This window comes from Anopheles moucheti, chromosome 2 (genome assembly GCF_943734755.1).
Source record: "Anopheles moucheti chromosome 2, idAnoMoucSN_F20_07, whole genome shotgun sequence".
Taxonomy (NCBI): domain Eukaryota; kingdom Metazoa; phylum Arthropoda; class Insecta; order Diptera; family Culicidae; genus Anopheles; species Anopheles moucheti.
In genome coordinates this window covers 45,711,818-45,719,370 of record NC_069140.1, presented here as the reverse complement: position 1 = coordinate 45,719,370, position 7,553 = coordinate 45,711,818, and positions in this window count along the sequence as shown.

Here is a 7,553-nt window from a genome sequence, read left to right as displayed (position 1 = left end):
TCTTGTTGGGCAGATGGGTTTTTGGTTTCTGCCATACCGCATCCAATCTTACGGCATTTTTACAAGTGAAATGTGGTTCGTATTACTTAAACAAATTTACTGGAAATGTGCCATTCTAAATATTACAATTCAACATCCATCATTTCATGAAATCTCATTAAAACCCTCCAACGTAACGGAGAATCAATCCATTTCCTTCAAACCAAACAAACACTTCTAGGAATACTTTTTCGAATTTGGAAATCTCTGCTGTGGAAATCGGTTTTGAAGTGTACCTTTTCCCGCAAATTGCTTCCTCATTTGTCGGTTCAGTGCCATCTTCAGCTCTCGCACCGTACTCTGCCACCGCAGTGGCTTTCTGCCTTGGGAGGCAAATTAGATATTAAAATATTATCCACCTCCTTACGCTTAATGTTATTCATCCGCCCGGTCGTGTCGGTCGGTCGGTCGGAGGGGAAGCGATTTTAAAAGCAAAGTAATAATAATTTTCACCTTGCACCGTCACTTCTTTCTGGGAACGGTTAGGCCGGGGTAGCGGGGTTACAGTTGGACCGCCTGGCTAAACTTTGCCCTAAACCCAATTAAGCGCAAACTTATGCTCTTTCGACCTTTCCGTCCACAGGCTGTACAACTTTGGTCCTTCCCTTTAAAAAATGAAAAGGTAATTTAACCGGAAGGTCGAGAATCACGCCTACAACCCAACAAATAAAACACAAACAAACGGACAAACAGCCCGCATTTGTATTTGTACAAAGCGCCACCCGGAAATGACCTGCTGCCGAGCCGGCGATACTACCGAGCACAATTTCCTCCTGATTCTTACACGGTTCTTGCCTTAGTTTGCATATTTTTTAAGCTTTCAGGAGAATATTTGGATGGTTAGGTTTAAAAACCCCACAAAACAAAAAAAAAACAACCGAAACTAATTACGCACGGATTCACCGGCTGAGACATCCCTCAGCGGGTCGGAAGATGATTAGATTAGTTAACATTTCATAAGTAGCTCGGGGTGGTTGGTTACGAATGCGCAGAGAACTGTAACCAAATGTGTGGGGCCGCTGTTTGATGGAAATGAGTTCCAAGCTTCTTTTTTTTCTTGAAGGCATGAAATCCGGATGCGAAAAAATGTTGCTGCATTGCGGTGTTTGAATGGAACTTATACTAAGGCAAACAGGTACATTGGAAGCATTGTGCAAATATTTTTAGATTACACGCATTCTTCATATTAACCTGGACGATATCAGAGCAAACCTAACTAACAATAAAAAATCACTCATGATAAATTTTCTCGCTCATAAAACTTTGACTTTGGTGTGGTTCATTGTGCTGTTTTCACCTAACAGACCTGTCAAAAGCTTCAAATATTTACATAATTGATAACGACTTGCGGCAAGTTTTATGCTGCTGCTTTTGGGATTTTTTTTACAGAATTCTTAAATATCCCTAACGATGTGTCTCATACTTTTCTCATCGTTCATAAAAGCTCTAGAGCATTTTGGTGTTTGAAAGAGGCTTATTTTGTAAGTGCTGAATGAGCTTAAATATGTGTTAACTGGTTGAAAAAGCTCGTAGACTTAATTAGCTAAGATTAATCAAGATTTGGCTTGAAGTGGAGATGTTGTTGAGCTGTGTTTAACGGTTGTCTGGTATCATTCTAATGACATGGAAACCAGCCTGGCAAATCAAAGAATTGAGGGAACAATGCAGATCGTAGCGATTGTTATTGTAGAGTCCCACATACGAAGTTCCACAAAAGTTATTTCCAAAAATCTCCCACCCTTTTTTTGTAGAACAGAGAATCTTCATAGGGACCTACCTTTCAGAGTGCAAGATCTGTCCAGAAGAAAGTACAACATTCAGAGTGTTGCCCGATTTTCCTAAGCACCAGTGGACTACCCTGTTCCCGAGAGCCTACTACCAGACTACAAAGCCGGCAAGGCAAAGGCATAAGACTTCGATAGACATCTTCCACTCTTGCAGAGGGCGTGTGCTTTGCGTTAGCTTTGGAAAGACGTAATGTCTCAGAGGCAAATGTAAGTTCCGCAACTGGAACTATTAATGAACTTAAAAGTCTCAGCTTCAGCTAACACGATATATTAATTGGACAAGTTTCGTCACATCATCGTGCATATCTCTACATCAGGGACCATCGGTTTGATCCTTACCATGTTCCATGGTTCCTGAGAAGATTTGAAGAACTTCATATTTGAACTTTCAAACGCAAAGTTAAAGAGTAGACAAGCAACCTCATCTAACGTCAAACGATATGTTACGTGAGACATTCTAACAAGCCTGGAAAGACTTCCTGAACAAGCTAATGGAAGCTTATCAGCTATACTTAGGCTTTGAACTCCATAGAGAGATGGTATTACTGATGCTACTGAGGTTCTGTAACATGTAGTTCTCCAAAAAAAAAAAAAATAAAGCTATGGACGGTACAACTACCTAAATAAATACCCCGGTAGTGTCGTAGGAATATCTCTTTCCTGGCTCAGGTCCGGCCGGGTAGGAAGAAAGAAAGCATTCCACTATCGCAAACATAAATAGCAGGGCACGTGCAAACCGAAACCCAACTAAGCCCGGGAAAGTGATACAATTATTTCCCACTTGCGACAATTTTTCCCCCGAGCGCACTTTTTACCCTATTCAACCGGCGAAACTTTGCCGAGCCAAACACGCCTGTAAGCTTGGCTGGAAGAAAGACGGCGACAGGCCCAGTTTGGGGATGGGGAGTTTGATGTACGCTACACCTTACCGAAGGTGATGCTAAATTTGTTAACAAAATCGTCCGGCAAAAAAAAAAGCGGCAAACGGTACGGGTGGCATAAAGAGTGGCAAAGTTTACCCCTTTTGCCGAAAGAAACTTTTCTTTCACGGGCGGTCGGGGCCTGCTGGGGCTGGAAGAAAAACCAAACACTTAAAAGGAAGCGCAAAAACTTTTCTCGACACTCGCGAGTAACGCGATGCTGGGGGCGACCGACACACGAGACAGCGGGAATGCGGGAAAACCAGGGTTGCTGCATAAATCCTCCAAGGATAAGGAAGCGCGCACCCGTGCGCGATATCCAGTTGCAGTTGGTGGAACGTTTTTGGTCGCACGTGGTGAAGCTTTTACTACTTGGTAATAGGAAATAGCAGCGACAAAAGGAACGGTCCGACCGTTTGGTCCGTTTTTGCCGGGCGTGAAAGCAACCTGAAGAAACAGCCCGATCCCCGAAACAGCATAACACACTAAGCTGACACCGGAACCGGGAAGAGAGCTTAAGCTGTGCTAATTTATGGGAATGCACTTTTATTGTTTTGCCAACCCGTTGGTGCAGCGCTATTATGCTTCTTTCGATTTTTTTTTAGAACAAAGAAGTTTCACTGGCCTCGTTCACTAATTTTGTCGCTCATGGAAGCCCGATGCGCGGGCTAGTCTGTAAAGTCCACCTGAGGCGATAAATTTTCATCATACTCGACACAAAATCCCGTACGGATTTTGGGTTCTGCTTAATCGATAACCAATCTGGCCGGCTGAGCGAGTGCTCTTCAGTGGCAACATTTTCCATCCCCCCCCCCGGTGGTAGAACCGGGTGCCAGACCGGGTCACCGACCCGTCGATGTCTTCGAGTGTCTGTGAATGGGGACCAGCCACTGGGGAGGTGTGTCAGGATGGTTGCGTCGATGTTCATAATGCTGATGGTTTGATTAAGGTTGCCAAGTGCTGCTACCATCTGCACACGCATCCTGTGTCCAATTTGGCAAAGGTCAGTTGAACTCAAGGGATAAAGGGGGAAGGCATTGCCGTTGCTCACTTACAGTCGAGTACAAGCTGTTGGCAGTGGGAAAAATTCTTTTATAAGGACATTTAACACATTTTCTGTCACAAATGCTCTAACCTAGTTAAGTAAAATGTTACATAAGTAGCAAATATGCACATTAAATAAAACCCGTATTGTGATACTGCTTAACGTTTTCAAAAAAGTTACTATAAAACCTGTAATTATGATATGGTTGTAGTGCAACTTGGCCATCGTTTGTACTTTAAACTTTTCTTTCTAATCTAATTTTATCCTGAAACTAATAAAAAACAATAATATTGACCAATTTTACACGCGAAAGCATAAGATATCCAATTGGTGGGACCAGCTTGAAATTGTCTATTATGAGCGGCTTCGGTTAGGCGACAATTGTGCTGCCCCAGGCCAAGTAACCAGTTCATCGACGAACGGGAAATAACTTTTGGAGTTATTGATAAAGTTTTGTAATATAATCTACCATATTTGTTATTCGTTATCAATCGATAAGTTTCAATACACATAGCATAAAAAAGTTTCACATTCCGGATGGATGAGTATGCGAACAAACAGAGCTTTTGCAGACTACTTCGATGGCTGCTCGGGATAATCGATAAGTATACTAAACCCAAAGGAGACGCACGAAGTTGTGAGTTAAAATCTAGGATAATGAAGATAGGGATTAGTAGGAAGGGAATTTTTCCGAAATCCGATTTTCTTAGAATTGCACATTTGAGTTTTGGAATACAACTAAAAAAAGTTCCTGATACAGGTTTTATTATTATTCATAAAGATATACAAATAAACAAGTAAGAAGAAGTACTAAGTAAGGAGAAGTACTATCTGATGTGATGTAATTATTATAGCCTGTAACTGTTGTTCACCCCGAGAGGGCTGGCATTTCAATGTGGCGATTAAGTTCCAACAATAACATTAATCGCCTGTTCGAACAGTTGTGACAATAAGTGTGTACGGTTGTGTGTAAGAGAGTGTATTGCACTTTAGTGCAACGGGAGGCCATTGTTGTACGATGCCGTTTCCCGATCGAAAGTCATTCGATCGAACCACGTTCACAAATGACGAGCTGCTACTACACTGAAGCATCGTCTGGATTGATTTTGCGTCCAAATTAGCACACACCGTGTAAGGTAACAAGGACCGGAAAATGGAAAATATCCCTTCCCACCCCAATCCCAACCCCAGCACACATAAAGGCATTTAGTGTCCTATTGTTGCGAGTGTTCCAATTATCGCGACACTCTGTCACTCGTCAACCACGTCAACACGCTGCATGGTTGATTTTATGCAGATTTTCTTGCCCACAGTTTGTTGGCTTTTCCAACGTACGCTTGCAGCGGAAAATTTGAAACTGCATTGGGGTGTTATTTGTTTTTCTCTCTTTCAACATTTCGGCTCATTTGTATTTCCTCGCGGAGATGCTCATTTCCTTCGCGGTGGATGAAAATAAATATCCACCAACACTCACACGGAGAATTATTAATCATTATCGTATCGAAAGGTGTGAAACTGTGCTCGATTGGTTTGTTTTTTGCATTTTTTGGGAAACCGATTTTTGTTTGCATTGATGGTTGCATTTTATTTGCACACTCATTCGGTCGTGAGCAATTATTTAAATGACGAATCGACGGATCGGTTAACAAATAGCGGGTCCGAAATCGTAGCGACAAGAAGCGGGTACGAATTCATTTTCCATCCGGCCACGGGACACGTCAGGGAACGTTTCGGGTTTCTTTTTTTTCAATTTCGATTTTTAATTTACTGATGCAGTTTTAATTGTATGCTGAGCAAGCAACCGTAGCAATGGTTAACGATTGGGGTTGAATTGTTAAAACCGATTGCAATTGCATTAAGTTGGGATTTGGGAGGATTTTAAATATTTGTTAGTAAATAATGGCAGAAACTCCCAATCCTCGTGGAGTAGAAAAAGAAGTAAAGTTTTGGTTGAATTAGGAAACTTTAAATAACTCCATGGGAAGACACAGGATAGCCCTGTGCACTCTCCTAACCTACATCCAGCAACGATCGCCACAAAACTTTAACCGTTTTATCGAATTCCAAACTCCCCGCCTGCTGTACATTGTTTTATTTTCTTCAACTCTCGATACCATTCCCTCAAATTTACCGGACACTCTAAACCCAGCGCCTGTACTGACTTTGAGCCACACGTCAAATCAATTTTAGCACCCAATCTCTGCCTTCTGTTGATAGCACAAGCGAGGGCGCAAGTTTTGTCTAGCAGAAACCCAACGAAACACGGGAAGACAAAAACAAAACCTTCCACAGTGAAGAAGTACAAATTTGAAGCTTGCTTGAACCGACGAACTGATGCTCTCGAGTGGATTTAAATTAATCGTTACGGCTCCCCCGTCGGCGGGTGTGGGTGGCCGTATCCGGGACCCATGGCCGGACGAAGGGTCAAGTTCGGTTCGGAAGTTTGGTGTACCGTTTTATCTTGTTTCGAACCGAACAAGCTTAAGAATAACTTTCGCACAACCGTGGTAGCCGCAAAAGTTGCCATTCCGTTTGTTATTGGGAACGTTTCTTCGCACAGGACAGACCTGGCGGTGTCTTTTCTGGGTGGGTTCCGAGTGAAATAATATCATGCAGGACAACGGTTTGCTGGAATTTTGCCATTCCATTTTTCTTTTTTAATTTGCAGCACTTTTCGTTTGTTTTGTTTTCATGCTGTGTTATGTTGCTGAGCGCTCGACAAGGCGCGTTTCTTTATAGGAAGCGAAACAGATTCTGGCCAACGGTTGAAACTTGCGTGTGGTTTCGTCAGAAAGTTTGCTAAGCTGTTTTTGAGCACAAAATCAGCTGACGTCGCTAATGATGATTTTGGGTTAAGATAAAAAAGAACCTCCTAAAAGGAGAAGGAAAAGTTAAATATCACACCCACATATAGCGCGAAACATCATCTACAAATGGCAGTTGTTGCTAGGATTTGTTTTTTTGTTTAATGTTGTAATCTGGTACGTGATTCTTCAGCAGGCTTTAGAAGACTGCTTGCGATTCATTTGAAAGACCGGCGTGTAGCCACGAACCCGAAACCGGCGTGACAAACCGACACCGAAATGCCACGAAATGGGAACGAAACGGCTCGCAGCATCCAACGCGTGCTTAGGGATGATATGCTGGACCGAATTCATTCGGTTCACTCCAACGTTTCATTCCATCGCTTCGAAATTCATCCCAGCCACCATGGCAACCGACGTGCCGGCACTTTTACTCCCTCTCTCTCTCTCTCCGTCTTACGCTTTTCATCTCAAACACTTTCAACTCTCTCTCTCTCTCTCTCTCTCTCGCACGCACAATGCATACCCACATACGCGGATGGGATGAAGCTTTCCCATAGAAACCATCCCTTCCCGTGGTAGTGGGAGGAAAAACACATACCGAAGGCTCCGAAACCGACCACAGCTGGACCGTGCGCCGGATGGACGGTGAAGTTTCAGTCTGTTGTTACGCTCGGGCGTAGAAAGTGGTCGGTTCGAGACTTTTGCTCCAACGTACAGGCCACTGTCCCGGGTGGTGTCCCTAGTGATAGGGCGACGTAAACGTAACACCCGGCACACCGTACGATTTCGCGGATAAGGGTCGTCAACACGACGACGTAAATTTTGTGCTTAAGTATGTGTGTGTGTGTGTGTGTGTGTGTGTGTGTGTGTTTGGAGTTTTTTTTTTCATTTCAATATAATTAGGGGGTAGAAATTTGTGTGCAAAAGAAAAACAAAACGCAACAAAGAACATCCA